General features: G+C 47.4%; 1 protein-coding gene across 1 annotated transcript in view; it reads left to right on the forward strand.

Moving 5' to 3' along the window:
• The first annotated feature begins 1,747 nt into the window (after nt 1-1,747).
• Nucleotides 1,748-16,303, forward strand: part of LOC121867829 — a 55,671-nt gene continuing 41,115 nt past the window's right edge. The window contains 1 exon segment of the mRNA XM_042367952.1: nt 1,748-1,868. The gene's annotated coding sequence lies outside the window, so the exon portion shown is untranslated.

Below are 16,303 nucleotides of genomic sequence, written 5' to 3' on the forward strand. Positions count from 1 at the left end.
AGGGAGAGTCAGGGAGTGCCAGAGAGTGTCAGGAAGAATGAGGGAGTGATAGGAAGTGTAAGGGAGATAAAGGGAGAATGAGGGAGTGTCAGGAAGTGTAAGGGAGATAAAGGGAGAATGGGTGAGTGTCAGGGAGTGTCAGGATTCAGTGAAGATCGTAGAATGAGGAAGTGAGAGAGAGAGAGAGAGAGAGAGAAGAGAGAGAGAGAGAGAGAGAGAGAGAGAGAGAGGTCTAGAAATAGATAAGAGACAGACAGACAACAACCAGAGTGATATATATATGCCTGAAGAAGGGAAGTGACGATAATAAATTAATATGTATAACAGTTATTGAATAAAAGAAAAGAGATGGAAATATGAATAAATGGCATAAGTGAATGATCAGTTGAATATAAATGAATAAATGAATACTGAGTAAATGTCTATCTATCTATCCATCTATCTATCTGTGTGTCTGTCTGTCTGTCGTGTGTGTGTGTGTGTGTGTGTGTGTGTGTGTGTGTGTGTGTGTGTGTGTGTGTGTGTGCGTGTGTGTGTGAAAGCCTCATCTTGAATTCTGGGGGTCGTCGGGTAACTGCGATCGGTGTGTGTTGTCGGATATTGGTCGGGATGTGGAGTCGGTGCCGTAGTGTAGTAGTCGGGTATTCGTCGGTGTAGTGGTCGAATACTTATATAAGTTTTAAGTATCAGTGTAGTCAATACTTATAAAGCATGTACAACCTATGTAAAGTGTTCCAAGTAAAGTTAAGCCTGTATAAAGTGTTAATAAAGTACAATTCTCTATAAATTACTTAAGTAGGACAAGTGTCTGGCTGGGGTTATGGTGTGCAGATAAGTAATAAATAAACTTGTATTACAGGAGCGACTGTGGACTGTGGGCGTCAGTGTTGACAGGTCAGATGAACCCGCTCCCGCCTTCGTCAGGACGACACACCTACGCCAGAGCCCTCACACCTACCTTAGTGTCTGGACCAGAGTACGTTGAGTCCACCTGAAGTTGAGGGTCAGTGAGAGTGTCGCTATGGGGAAGATGAGAGAAGGGGGAGGGAGTGAGAGTGTAGGCAGTGAGAGGAGGATGGTGGTGGTGGTGAAGTACTGACCATGGCACCGCGTCGCCCTGGATAACCTTACCTCTATATTCAGTAATCAAGCGGTACCCAGGTGCTGGGGCCAGCAACACAAACAGTATTTACCGCAATATTAACAGCAAGAACAAGAACGGGAGCGGCACAAGTGCCAGCAACAGCAACAACAGGACTCTAGTGTGGGCCGCCCCCTCCCGTCCTCCCCTCCCGCACCCATTGATCTGCCGGCCGCCCCGCCCCCACACAACCACCTGCTGAGCGTGGCGGCCACCTGTGACGCGCCCCCCCCCCTTCCAGGACCCCCCCAGCAGGAGCCAGGGTGTGATGCTCAGGGTGGCGGAGAGCCAGCGTGAGGGGCGGCCCACGGAGGTCCTGCCGCCCGCTGCCGCTGCATGGGGGGCGGCGTGCCGGGGGCTGCTGCTGCTGCTGCTACTGCTGCTGCTGCTTCTGCTGTAGGAGGGCGCCCCGGGCTCCCTCCTCCCGTAGTCGCTGGCTGACGCCGCTGGGGGGGCGCCCCGGACCTCCTGGGGGCAGCAGGCGGCGCGTCTCGTGGCATCCATTGCCACGCGGAGTGGGCGAGGGCGGGGGCCGGCGCCGGGGAGGACGGCAGCGCAGGAAGAAGAGCGACCACAGCAGGAGGTGGAGAAGCAGGAGCAGGAGGAGCGGCCAGAGCAGCAGCCAGGGCCATCGGAGCAGTGCTGCGCCGCAGACACCTGGGTCGGCGCGCGGTAACCGAGCCCCATGTGACCGTCTCCACCAACCCCAGACGCCGCAACAGCCTCGGTGAGTCACCCTGTACCCGCTAACTACCCATTAACTACCCTCTATTATCCCCGTATCCTTTAACTACCACCCCTACCCTCGGTGAGTCTCAGTTAACTACCTGTACAGTTCACTTCCCCTCAGTCACCCTCCCCCGCCACACCCCCGCTAAACCACACCTGTCGTACCCCCTGTTAACTACTCATACCTAGCACCTACCTCCCATTAACTACCACATGGTCTATTACCAACAACAGAAACGGCCAAAAGAACAACAAAACAAACAAACACTATACACTTTCTCTTATTCATACCGGAGTGATCCATAAAGAATTCCCAGATGTTAAATGATACTAAATTAAAATGTAGGTATTCTTTGGATGACTCTATAAAGATGAACTACAACAACAACAGATTAATGTCCCTCTCACCTGTCCCTCTCACCTGTCCTCCCCACCTGTCCCCTCTCACCTGTCTCCTCACCTGTCCCTCACCCTGTTCCTCTCACCTGTCTCCCTCTCACCTGTCCCCCACCTGTCTCCTCTCACCTGTCCCTCTCACCTGTCCCCTCTCACCTGTCTCCTCTCACCTGTCTCCTCTCACCTGTCTCCTCACCTGTCTCCCTCTCTCACCTGTCTCCTCTCACCTGTCACCTCACCTGTCACCTTCTCACCTGTCCCTCTCACCTGTCCCCTCCACCTGTCTCTCACCTGTCCCCCTTCACCTGTTTCACTCCACCTGTCCCCTCTCACCTGTCCCTCTCACCTGTCTCACTCCACCTGTCCCTCTCACGTGTTCCCCTCTCACCTGTCCCCTCACGTGTCTCCCACTCACCTGTCCCCTCCCCACCAGTCCCCACCTGTCTCCTCTCATGTCTCCCCTCTCACCGGTCCCTCTCACCTGTCCCTCACCTGTACTCCTCACGTGTCTCCCTCTCACCTGTCCCCTCCCCACCTGTCCCCTCACCTGTCTCCCTCTCACCTGTCTCCTCTCACTGGTCCCTCTCACATGTCTCCTCTCACCTGTCTCCTCTCCCTCAGCCCTTCTCACCTGTCTTTTTCTCTACCTGTTTCCTCTCTACCTGTCTCCCCTTTTCACCTGTCTCTCTCACTAGTCACCAGTTCTCTCACCTGTTCCCTTCTTACTCTGTCTCTCTCTTCGTTACCTGTCCCTTCACCTTGTCCCTCTCACCTGTCACCCTCTCACCTGTCTCCCTCTCACCTGTCTCCTCTCACCTGTCTCCCTCTCACCTGTCCCTCCCCACCTGTCTCCCTCTCACCTGTCTCCCTCTCACCTGTCCCTCTCTTGCCTGTCTCCCTCTCACCTGTCCCTCTCACTGTTTCCCCTCTCACCTGTCCCCTCTCACCTGTTTACTTCTACCTGTCCCCCTCTCACCTGTCCCTCTCACCTGTCCCCTCTCACCTGTCCCTCTCACCTGTCTCCCTCTCACCTGTCCCTCTCACCTGTTTCCCCTCTCACCTGTCCTCTCTCACCTGTCTCCCTCTCTCACCTGTCTCCTCTCACCTGTCCTCTCACCTTTCACCCTCTGTCCCCTCTCACCTTGTCCCCACCTGTCCCTCTCACCTGTCCTCCTCTACTTATCTCCCCACCTGTCTCCCTCTTACCTGTCTCTCTCACCTGCCCCCTCTCACCTGTTTACCTCACCTGTCCCCCCTCACCTGTCCCCTCTCACCTGTCCCTCTCACCGGTCCCTCTCACTTATCTCCCCTCACCTGTCTCCTCTCTCCTGTCTCCCCCTCAACTGTCCCTCTCACCTGTCTCCATCTCACCTGTCTTCCTCTCACCTGTCTCCCTCTCACCTGTCCCCCTTCACCTGTCCCTTTCACCTGTCACCCTCTCACCTGTCTCCTCTCACCTGTCCTTCACCTGTCTCCTCTCACCTGTCTCCTCTCACCTGTTTCACCTGTCACTCTCACCTGTCTCCCCACCTGTCCTTTCTCACCTGTCCTCTCACCTGTCCTCTCACCTGTCACCCTCTCTACCTGTCTCCCTCTCTCACCTGTCTCCTCTCACCTGTCCCTCTCACCTGTCTCCTTCTCACCTGTCTCCTCTCACCTGTCTCCCTCTCACCTGTCCCTCTCACCTGTCTCCTTCTCACCTGTCTCCTCTCACCTGTCCCTCTCTCACCTGTTTCCATCCATTTGTCTCCTTTCTCACCTGTCCTCCTTCACCTGTCCTCTTACCTGTCCCTCTCAACTATCTCACTTACCTGTCCCTCTCACCTGTCCTCCCCACCTGCCCTCATGTCCCCTCTCACCTGTTCCTCTCACCTGTCCCTCTCACCTGTCCCTCTCACCTGTCCCTCTCACCTGTCCCTCTGCCTGTCCTCCTTCCCACCTATCCTTTCTCACCTGTCCCTCTCACCTGTCCCTCTCTCACCTGTCACCCTCTCTCACCTTGTCCCTCCTGTCTCTCTCCTGTCTCCCTCTCAACTGTCCCTCTCACCTGTCTCCTCTCACATGTCTCCCTCTCACCTGTCCCTCTCACCTGTCCCTTCACCTGTCCCTCTCTCACTGTCCCTCTCACCGGTCCCTTCTACTTATCTCCTCACCTGTTCTCTCCTGTCTCCCTCTCAACTGTCCTCCACCTGTCTCCTCTCCTGTCTCCTCTCAACTGTCCCTTCCCACCTGTCTCCTCTCACATGTCTCCTCTCACCTGTCCCTCTCACCTGTCCCTTCTCACCTGTCCCTTCCACCTGTCCCTCTCACTGGTCCCTCTCACTTATCTCCCCACCTGTCTCCTCTCTCCTGTCTCCTCTCAACTGTCCCTCTCACCTGTCTCCATCTCACCTGTCTTCCTCACCTGTCTCCTCTCACCTGTCCCTCCTCACCTGTCCCTCTCTCACCTGTCACCCTCTCACCTGTCTCCTCTCACCTGTCTCTCTTACCTGTCCCTTTCACCTGTCCCTCCACCTGTCCCCCTTAACCTGTCCTCTCACTTGTCCCTCTCAGGTGTCCCTCTCCACCTGTCCCTCTCACCTGCCTCCCCTTACCTGTCTCTCTCACCTGTCCCTCTCACCTGTCCCTCCCAAGTGTCTCTCTCACCTGTCCGCCCCTCACCTATCCTTTCACCTGTCCCCTAACCTGTCCTCTCTCTCACTTGTCCTCTCACCTGTCTCTCTCACCTGTCCTCCACCTGTTCCTCTCTCACTTGTCCCCCCACCTATCCTCCTCACCTCCTCCCACCTATCTCCCCACCTATCCTCCCTCACCTCTCCTCCTCACTCCATTCTCACCTATCCTCCCCACCTCTCCTCCTCACCTGTCTCCCCACCTATCTTCCGTCATCACCTCTCCTCCTCACCTGTCTCCCCTCACCTGTCTCCCCCACCCATCCTCCCTCACCTCTCCTCCTCACCTGTCTCCTCTCACCTATCCTCCCTCACCTCCTCCTCACCCGTCTCCCCCCACCTATCCTCCCCACCTCCTCCTCACCTGTCTCCCCTCACCTATTCTCCCTCACCTCTCCTCCTCACCTGTCTCCCCTCACCTATCTTCCGTCACCTCTCCTCCTCACCTGTCTCCCCTCACCTATCCTCCCTCACCTCTCCCCCTCACCTGTCTCCTTCACCTGTGTCCTTCACCTATTAACCATTAGAAGATAAGGAACTATTAATCGTGTCATTTTCTTCAAGGGATATAGCGTGTAGATAATTTATAGGATGTCTAATGGTTGTTAATAGGTAAGGAACGTCGTCCAAAGGCCTCTAAAATAACCTAATGGATGTTCTAATGGTACTAGTCACGGGAGCTCATCAAAGGGCCAGCTAAATAATGGGTTTTTAATGGTATGTTGTTATGAAGGTGGTTTAAGGGGTTCTGGTGTAATCTAAGGTGATTCTAATGGTAAAAGAAACCATTATAAATCTAATGAACATAATCAATGGTTTTTTTAATGGTTAAACGTAATCCATCAAGGAATATGAAATTATTAAAGGGTCTCTAATGGTAAAGAAATTATTAAAGGGTCTCTAATGGTAAAGAAATTATTAAAGGGTCTCTAATGGTAAAGAAATTATTAAAGGGTTTTCGAATAATTAGTTGGTTATTAAACACTATTAATTTTTTTCCCATTTGTGAGATTTTGTTAAGAGAACTCGCATCTTTTGCTGTGTGTGTGTGTGTGTGTGTGTGTGTGTGTGTGTGTGTGTGTGTGTGTGTGTGTGTGTGTGTGTGTAACTTAACTGAGATCTATAGTCCTCAACCATTATAACCTAACCTAACCTACAGGCCATTTATTAATATAGACTAACCTCTGAAATTATAAAACTTAGCTTTCAACATTTAACTGCGTAACTTGTGGGAATTTTAGCTTTGTGACAGGAAATCTTATTGCTTGATTCCGGCTTCAGTGTCGCTAATTTTGCACTGGGGGAGGCTATCGGGAGGGAGGTGGTGTTGGTGTGTCCTGGGGGGAGGTAGGAGGGGACTATCAGTGAGAGAGGGAGAGGGAAGAGGGAGATGGTAGGGGGAGTGGGGTCCAGTTGTGGTAGGGTGGTTGGTGAGGAGGAATGGCCGACAGTGTTGCCAGATCTTCATTAACAAATTTTATTCACTCGTCCGGTTGCCTCTGCTTGTCTTCTGTCACCCCTCACTGTTACGCCAATTTGTAACCTTTTTTGACAACTGTGATGAATTGCTCTCCTTCCTCTCCCTCTCTCTCTCTCTCCTCCTCCCATGGACAAGGTGCTTCCTCCCTTTAGTGTCTGCGTAAATGACTTGATGGTGAGTGTGATCTTTCCGTGTTGGTGATAGAATCGAAGGCATTGTTTCATTGGTGAGGGAGGGAGGGATGGTGGTCGCTATATAAAGTTGTATGTGAGGAAGGGGGATGGGAGGAGGAGGGGGATGAGAGGGGGTGGGATGGGGAATGAGAGGGGAATAGGAGGAAGGGGTGTGGACGGTCATAGGAACAGCGTCAATAAACAAGAGAGTCAGACAACAACAGCTGAGTCATAAAGTGTGTCTGTCTGTCTGTCTGTCTGTCTGTTGACTCTCGGTCTGTCTGTCTGTCTGTCTGTTGACTCTCGGTCTGTCTGTCTGTCTGTCTGTTGACTCTCGGTCTGTCTGTCTGTCTGTCTGTCTGTCTGGTGGCGATTCGTCCACATTTTCAGCAACATGGCATTTTTTTTGTACAACTTGGTTAATAAATGTACGGAAATGTTATATATTTTTGTGGTAGTGTTTTCTATTGAATTTTTAAGCAATAAATTTTACAAGATAACACGTGAGGAATAGACACCCCAACTTATTTTACCTGATGATTAAATAAGTTTATGCTAATCTAATGTAACCTAACCTAATCAATCCTAACCTACCATAACCTAACTTAATCTAACCTACTGTAACCTATCCTGCCCCCCCTGGTAGCGTTAAGGTGTTTAATCATCAGGTGAAATAAGCTCGGGTGGGGAGGGGGAGCTAATCTACAGGTGATCCCAAATTTACCTTCAATTATAATGAACAAAATTCAATGGGAAAAAAATGTATACTAAAAATTGTACCAAAATATATGAAACAATCCACACTCTCACAACCTGTAAGTAGGCCATCACAGGTTTGTCAATGGGTAGGTCTAAACTACAGGTCTTCCTATAAGTAGTATACTATAATAGGTTTATTAATTGACTAACTAACATAAGAACATACTGGGTACTCCCATATACACCAACCCCTATTGCTCGTATATCCATCCAACCTATGTTTGAAGCTATCCAGCGTATTCGAGTTAATGATATTTGGTAACTTGTTCCAGTCGTCCACTACTCTATTTCTAAACCAATGTTTACCTATTTCGCGCCTAAATCTAAATTTGTCTAATTTAAAACCATTGTTACGAGTTCGCTCTTGGTTGGATAGTTTGAGTACCTTTGTAATGTCACCTTTGTTCAGCCCTGACTTCCATTTATACACCTCTATCATATCCCCTCACTCTACGTCTCTCAGGAGTGCAAATTAAGATGCTTTAACCTGTCTCTGTACTCAAGGTTCCTAATGCCCGGGATTAGTCCTGTCATTCTCCTCTGAATTCCTTCTCGGGATACTATACCCATTCTGTAGTACGGTGACCAGAATTGAACTGCGTAATCCAAGTGAGGTCTCACAAGCACAAGATTTACGATGGATCGATTTACGATGGATCGATTTACGATGGTTTGATTTACGATGGTTCGATTTACTATGGTTTGATTTACGATGGATCGATTTACAATGGTTTGATTTACGATGGTTTGATTTACGATGGTTCGATTTACGATGGTTTGATTTACGATGGATCGATTTACGATGGTTCGATTTACGATGGTTTGATTTACGATAGTTTAATTTACGATGGTTTGATTTACAATGGTTTGATTTACGATGGTTTGATTTACGATGGTTCGATTTACGATGGTTTGATTTACGATGGATCGATTTACAATGGTTTGATTTACGATGGTTTGATTTACGATGGTTCGATTTACGATGGTTTGATTTACGATGGATCGATTTACTATGGTTTGATTTACGATAGTTTGATTTACGATGGTTTGATTTACGATGGTTCGATTTACGATGGTTTGTTGCGATAGTTTGATTTACGATGGTTTGATTTACGATGGTTCGATTTACGATGGTTTGATTTACGATAGTTTGATTTACGATGGTTTGATTTGATGGTTCGATTTAGATGGTTTGATTTGATGGTTTGATTTACGATGGTTTGATTTACGATGGTTTGATTTGGGTGATCGTTTTGATGGTTTGATTTACGATGGTTTGATTTACGATGGTTCGATTTAGATGGTTTGATTTACGATGGTTGATTTACGATGGTTTGATTTACGATAGTTTGATTTATGATGGTTCAGTAATGGTTTGATTTTAAAATATTATGGTATTGAAAATTAATGATGGTATTTTGATCAAGTAATGCATACCAGGTATCATATTGTATTATGTCTCAGGGCTGTTGTATGTGTCTCAGGGCTGTTGTATTATGTGTCTCAGGAGCTGTTGTATTATGTGTCTCAGGGCTTTGTATTATGTAGATGATGTTGTATTATGTCTCAGGGGCTGTTGTATTATGTCTCAGGTGCTGTGTATTATGTGTCTCAGGGCTGTTGTATTATGTGTCTCAGGGGCTGTTGTATTATGTGTCTCAGGGGCTGTTGTATTATGTGTCTCAGGGCTGTTGTATTATGTCTCAGGGGACTGTTGTATTATGTGTCTCAGGGGCTGTTGTATTATGTGTCTCAGGGGCTGTTGTATTATGTGTCTCAGGGACTGTTGTATTATGTCTCAGGGGCTGTTGTATTATGTGTCTCAGGGGCTGTTGTATTATGTATCTCAGGGGCTGTTGTATTATGTCTCAGGGACTGTTGTATTATGTGTCTCAGGGGCTGTTGTATTATGTGTCTCAGGGATGTTGTTATGTGTCTCAGGGACTGTTGTATTATGTGTCTCAGGGGCTGTTGTATTATGTGTCTCAGGGGCTGTTGTATTATGTGTCTCAGGGACTGTTGTATTATGTGATTCAAGGGCTGTTGTATTATGTGTCTCAGGGGCTGTTGTATTATGTGTCTCAGGGGCTGGTATTATGTGTTCTCAGGGCTGTTGTATTATTTCTCTCAGGGGCTGTTGTATTATGTGTCTTTGTTGTATTATGTGTCTCAGGGGCTGTTGTATTATTTCTCTCAGGGGCTGTTGTATTATGTGTCTCAGGGGCTGTTGTATTATGTGTCCTCAGGGGCTGTTGTATTATTTCTCCTGGGGCTGTTGTATTATGTGCTCAGGTGCTGTTGTATTATGTCTCAGGGCTGTTGTATAATGTGTCTCAGGGCTGTTGTATTGTGTCTCAGGGTTGTTGTATTATTGTCTCAGGGGCTGTTGTATTATGTCTCAGGGACTGTTGTGTCTCAGGGGCTGTTGTATTATGTGTCTCAGGGCTGTTGTATTATGTGTCTCAGGGGCTGTTGTATTATGTGTCTCAGGGACTGTTGTATTATGTGTCTCAGGGCTGTTGTATTATGTGTCTCAGGGCTGTTGTATTTTCTCAGGGCTTTTTATTATGTGTCTCAGGGTGTAGTTATTATGTGTCTCGGGGCTGTTGTATTTATGTCTCAGGGACTGTTGTATTTTCTCAGGGCTGTTGTATTATGTGTCTCAGGGCTGTTGTATTATGTGTCTCAGGGGCTGTTATGTGTCTCAGGGACTGTTGTATTATGTGTCTCAGGGGCTGTTGTATTATGTCTCAGGGGCTGTTGTATTATGTGTCTCAGGGGCTGTTGTATTATGTCTCAGGGGCTGTTGTATTGTGTGTCTCGGGGCTGTTGTATTATGTGTCTCAGGGGCTGTTGTATTATGTGTCTCAGGGCTGTTGTATTATGTGTCTCAGGGCTGTTGTATTGTGTGTCTCGGTGTTGTATTATGTGTCCTGGGGTCTGTTGTATTATGTGTCTCAGGGTGTAGTATTATGTGTCTTGGGTTCTGTTGTATTATGTGTCTCAGGGGCTGTTGATTGTGTGTCTCAGGGCTGTGTTGTATTATGTGTCTCAGGGGCTGTTGTATTTTGTGTCCAGGGACTGTTGTATTATGTGTCTCAGGGCTGTTGTATTATGTGTCTCAGGGCTGTTGTATTATGTCTCAGGGGCTGTTGTATTGTGTCTCAGGGCTGTTGTATTATGTGTCTCAGGGCTGTTGTATTATGTGTCTCAGGGGCTGTTGTATTGTGTCTCAGGGGCTGTTGTATTATGTGTTTCAGGGCTGTTGTATTATGTGTCTCAGGGCTGTTGTATTATGTGTCTCAGGGCTGTTGTATTTTTGTGTCTCAGGGACTGTTGTATTATGTGTCTCAGGGGCTGTTGTATTATGTGTCTCAGGGCTGTTGTATTGTGTCTCAGGGGCTGTTGTATTATGTGTCTCAGGGGCTGTTGTATTATGTGTCTCAGGGGCTGTTGTATTATGTGTCTCAGGGGCTGTTGTATTATGTGTCTCAGGGGCTGTTGTTATGTTAGGTTAGGTTGGAAACGCTGGTGTGTCGAAACGGTAAACAGAAAAGTTGCTTTATTTACCTTGTCTTGCCTGTGATTTGCTGAATCCACGCGTATGCGGGTGTAATCTCCGGTGATTGGTTGGTCGGTCTTTCCTTCCGCACCAAGTTGCTCACTGGTGTGTTTTGTTGTGTTATTAGTTAACCTAACCTAAACTTCATGCTAACTAATGCTAACCTAATCTAACCTAGTGCTAACATGACCTAACTTAATCTAACTTAACTGGGAAGGAAAGGATAATGGGAGGGAGAAGTAGAGAAAGAGCAAAGATGAGAAGAAGAGAAGGAAGAATTGAAAAAGGAAGGAAGGAAGGAAGGAAGGAAGGAAGGAAGGAAGAAGGAAGGATTGATAAGCCAAAGGATAGAACAGTCTTGGTATAAATAACAGGTGAGAGTCGGCTTACCTGAGGGAGTAGGGAGAGGCAGGTGAGGTAGGGAGAGTAGGAGTGAGGGAGTAGGTGAGAAAGCAGGGCTATTACTCTTATTGGTTTAGTCTCTCTCTCTCTCTCTCTGTGTCTGCCTCACGCCTTCAACCAAGTATTTTCACCATCTGACCTTTCCCTCACCCCTCACCTCCTCTCTCTCTCTCCTCCCTACCTCCTCTCTCTTCCCCACCACCCTCACCTCCCTACTTCCTCCCTTCACTCTCCTCACCTCCTTCCACTTTCACCTCACCCCCCCACCTGGCTCTAAAAAGCTTTCAGACACACACACACACGCACACACTTTAATTGAATTTCTTCTCTCTCTCTGAAGATATACACTGGCTGAGTGGATACAGCGTTCACCTCCTCTCCCAAGGGACGGGTTCTATCCCGGCACTCTCAGTTCACCCAGCTGTGAATGGGCGCCTCATACTGCAGTTGGGAAAGCAAAGGATGTCGAGTACAGAGCCGACGCAGTACTATATCCACCACACTCTTAACTCTCTCTAACATTTAAACGGTCTCCAATCTCAATCTTGTTAGGCAAAACGAATTTACCTAATCCGATTAAATCTGTTATTAAACTGTTTGTGTATCATTGTTAGTCCATTTATTTAAGAGAGAGGAGAGAGAGAGAGAGAGGAAGGAGGGAGAGGAAGAGGAGGCAGAGGAGGAGAGAGAGAGAGAGAGAGAAGGATGAGAGAGAGAGAGAGAGAGAAGGGAGAGAGAGAGAGAGAAGGAGGGAGAGGAAGAGAGGCAGAGGAGGAGAGAGAGAGAGAGAGAGAGGATGGAGAGAGAGAGAGAGGAGAGAGGGAGGAGAGAGAGAGAGAAGGAGGGAGAGGAAGAGAGGAGAGGAGGGGGAGAGAGAGGAGAGAGAGAGAGAGAGAGAGAGAGAGAGAGAGGGAGAGAGAGAGGCAGAGGAGAGAGAGAGAGAGGAGGGGAGGAGAGAGAGGGGGGGAGGAGAGGAGGGAGGGAGAGAGGAGAGAGAGAGAGAGAGAGGAAGAGAGGAGGAGGAGAGAGAGAGAGAGAGAGAGAGAGAGAGAGAGAGAGGAGAGAGAGGAGGAGGGGAGGGAGAGAGGCGGAGGAGGAGAGAGAGAGAGAGGGGAGAGAGAGAGAGGAGAGAGAAGAGGAGAGAAGAGAGGAGAGGAGGAGAGAGATAGAGAAGGAGGAGAGAGGAGGAGGAGAGAGGAGAGAGAGGAGAGGGGGAGAGAGAGAGAGAGGAGGAGAGAGAGAGAAGGAGGAAGAGGAAGAGAGAGGAGAGAGAGACAGAGAGAAGTTCTGTTAGGTTAGTTTGTCAAAACCCCAAACTCATTAACCTTCTCCTTTTTCACCCCTTCCCCTCCTCTCTCTCACCCCCCATACCCTCTCCTCACCCCTTCCCCTCCTCACCCCCTCTCCACCTTACCCTCCCTCCTCATTCCTCCACCCATTCTCCTCCTCACCCCCCTCTCCACCTTACCCTCTCCTCACCCCCTCCCTCACCCCCCTCTCCACCTTACTCCTCCTCTCCTCACCCCCTCTCCACCTTACCCTACCCCTCACCCCCTCCACCTACCTCCCCTCCTCTTCCTCACCCCCTCTCCACCTTACTCCCCCTCCTCACCTCTCTCCACTTACCTCCTCCTCACTCTTCCACCTTACCTCCTCCTCCTCTCACCCCCTCTCCACCTCCTCCTCCTCCTCACCCCCTCTCCACCTTACCCTCCCTCCTCATCTCATTCCTCCCTCACTCTCTCCACCTTACTCCCTCCTCCTCACCCTCCATCCCTCCCTCCTCACCCTCTCCACCTTACCCTCCCTCCTCATCCCTCTCCACCTTACCTCCCCCTCCTCACCCCCTCCACCTTACCCTCCCCACCTTACCCCCCTCCTCCATTCCCCTCCTCCTCATCCCTTCCACCTTACTCCTCCCTCTCACCCTCTCCACTTACTCCTCCCCACCTTACCCTCTCCCCACCTCAATCTAAGCTCCCCCCAAAATACTTCAGTCCTACATCCATCACTACTTCCTGGTCCCAGTTATAGGTCACAAACTAACCTAACGTGACCTAGCATGACCTGACCTCTATATATAACCGTTACCAGGTCATAGTGGTTGCTGGGGTCAGGTCAGATGGTCAATTCATCTGCTGGGAGTGGGTTTCGACGCGGTGGGAGAGTGAAACATTTAAACAGATCTCGGTCAGTCAGCCAGCCAACCCCACACACACACTATTGACATCGCTCTTGTTTCCTGTATTAATTAAGATACAACAGGTACAATTACAGGCACAGTACAGGTAAAGATACAGGTACAAAGTTTCAGTGATAGTACATAAATTCATCACTAACTTGACTCATGTTTTGCTCTACGTTAAGTTCCTGGCTGAGTGGTATAATTATTCCTTCATTAAATACAAGTTCGAAGATTCGATCCTCGGGGTTTGCTGTGCGTAGTACTGTATAGTGAAGTTACGAAATGTATTAGTTATATTTCATGTATGTACGTATGTATGTATTTAATAGAGATACGTTGTTTATGATTATTATTATTATTTATATATGAATTTAGGATCATTTTACCGGGTTATTACAGCTAAGTTACGTGCCAGTTCGGTTTAAAAGCTCCTAAAGCTCCGTTTTCTCTCACTCGCTTACAATAATATAGTGTCTAAAATACTTCTAATATCTCTATCGATTCTATTAATTATATACGCTCTACTAACTCGAGTATTTAAATTAATTTGTATTTTTTTATTTATGTGATGAGGGATTTGGAATGAGTTAGGTCTTAATTTTATATATGAAAGAATCTGCCAGCGAGTAGGCACCGAGTGAGTTCATTCAAGACCAGACTTGACCAACACTGGTGTAGGTACAGAAACACCCTGGAGCCAGTACATGCCCAGTACTTGCCAACAGTGCGTAACAGAGAGCCAGTATTACTTAACAGTGTGCAACAGAGAGAAAGTACTTGCCAACAGTGTGTAACAGAGAGCCACTACTTGCCAAGAGTGTGTTAGAGTGAGTCAGTACATTCCCACTACTTGGCAACAAGTAAAATAAGCTAGGGAAGGGGAGGGCAACTTTCAGGTTAGGTTAGGTTTGATAAAGTTAGGTTAGGTTAGATTAGGTGAGGTTAGATTAGGTTAGGTTAGATTAGGTTAGGTTAGGTTAGATTAGGTTAGGTTAGATTAGGTTAGGTTAGGTTAGATTAGGTCAGGTTAGATTAGGTCAGGTTAGATTAGGTTAGGTTAGATTAGGTTAGGTTAGATTAGGTTAGGTTAGATTAGGTTAGGTTAGATTAGATTAGTTTTTCTATGGAACCATTCATTTACATGTATTATAATGATATACATAATGACCCCAAAGAAAATACATAGAAGTTATCTCTAATAGACAATTACCCCCTTTACCAGAACACATATACAGACTGCATATATCTGTACCACATATATATATATACTTACATATTTCACCACACATATTTATCTTATCGTAAACATCATAGAATAAATTAATGCATCCTAAAGTATCGTCGCCATTACAATAATTCTTTATCTCTTCATTATTGTATTACATCTGATTTAGTCTTGTTTAGGAGTTTATTCTGATTTATGAGTACAGTACAGAATTATATAAAGAGTAGACACAGGTAGATTACAGGTAGACAGGTAAATTACAGGTAGACACAGGTAAATTACAGGTAGATATGGGTATATTACAGGTAGACACAGGTAAATTACAGGTAGACACAGGTAAATTACAGGTAGACACAGGTAAATTACAGGTAGACACAGGTAAATTACAGGTAGATATGGGTATATTACAGGTAACACAGGTAAATTATAGGTAAATATGGGTATATTACAGGTAGCTACACGTACATACAAGGTAGACTCGATAATTTACAGGTAGATACATGTAAAATGCAGGTAGATTAAAGGTAGATATAGGCCAATTATAGGTAGATACAGGTAAATTTCAGGTAGATTACAGGTAAATTTCAGGTAGATTACAGGTAAACTAAACACACACACAGCTCATTGCCACTAACGCCTTCATCTTATGGTGAAAACTGTACATCACAAGGTGCTTAATTAATCTTATGTCTACCAACCCCAAACACGTAAATGACTCACCGCAGTACAATTATCCCTATGACATTATGATAATTAACAATGCTAAATAACTCATTAGTACTTTTGTGACACGTAATTAAAGTTTATCGTCATTAGAGTTAATTTGGTTATTATTATCGTTATTATAGTATTCTTGTTGTGTTCAAATTATCGCTGGTATTTTTATTTTGACTTTGTTGTTGAGTTGTTGAGGGTGGGTTGTTGAGGGTGGGTTGTTGAGGGGTTGTTGATGGGTTGACGTGGAGTGTTGAGAGTGGGTTGTTGACGGTGGTTGTTGAGGTGGATTGTTGAGGTGGGTTGTTGAGGTGGGTTGTTGAGGTGGGTTGTTGACGGTGGGTTGTTGAGGGTGGGTTGTTGAGGTGGGTTGTTGAGGGTGGTTGCTGAGGGTGGTTGTTGACGGTGGGTTGTTGACGGTGGGTTGTTGAGGGTGGGTTGTTGAGGGTGGGTTGTTGAGGTGGGTTGTTGAGGGTGGGTTGGTTGGGGTTGTTGACGGTGGGTTGTTGACGGTGGGTTGTTGACGGTGGGTTGTTGACGGTGGTTGTTGAGGGTGGGTTGTTGAGGGTGGGTTGTTGAGGTGGGTTGTTGACGGGAGTGTTGAGAGGGTTGTTGACGGTGGGTTGTTGAGGGTGGGTTGTTGACGGTGGAGTGTTGAGAGGGGTTGTTGACGGTGGGTTGTTGAGGGTGGATTGTTGAGGGTGGGTTGTTGAGGGTGGGTTGTTGAGGGTGGGTTGTTGATTGTGGGTTGTTGAGGGTGGGTTGTTGAGGGTGGGTTGTTGAGGGTGGGTTGTTGAGGGTGGGTTGTTGAGGTGGGTTGTTGAGGGTGGGTTGTTGAGGGTGGGTGTTAGGTGGTTGTTGAGGG

This window comes from Homarus americanus, unplaced genomic scaffold, assembly GCF_018991925.1.
Source record: "Homarus americanus isolate GMGI-L3 unplaced genomic scaffold, GMGI_Hamer_2.0 scaffold32583, whole genome shotgun sequence".
Lineage (NCBI taxonomy): Eukaryota > Metazoa > Arthropoda > Malacostraca > Decapoda > Nephropidae > Homarus > Homarus americanus.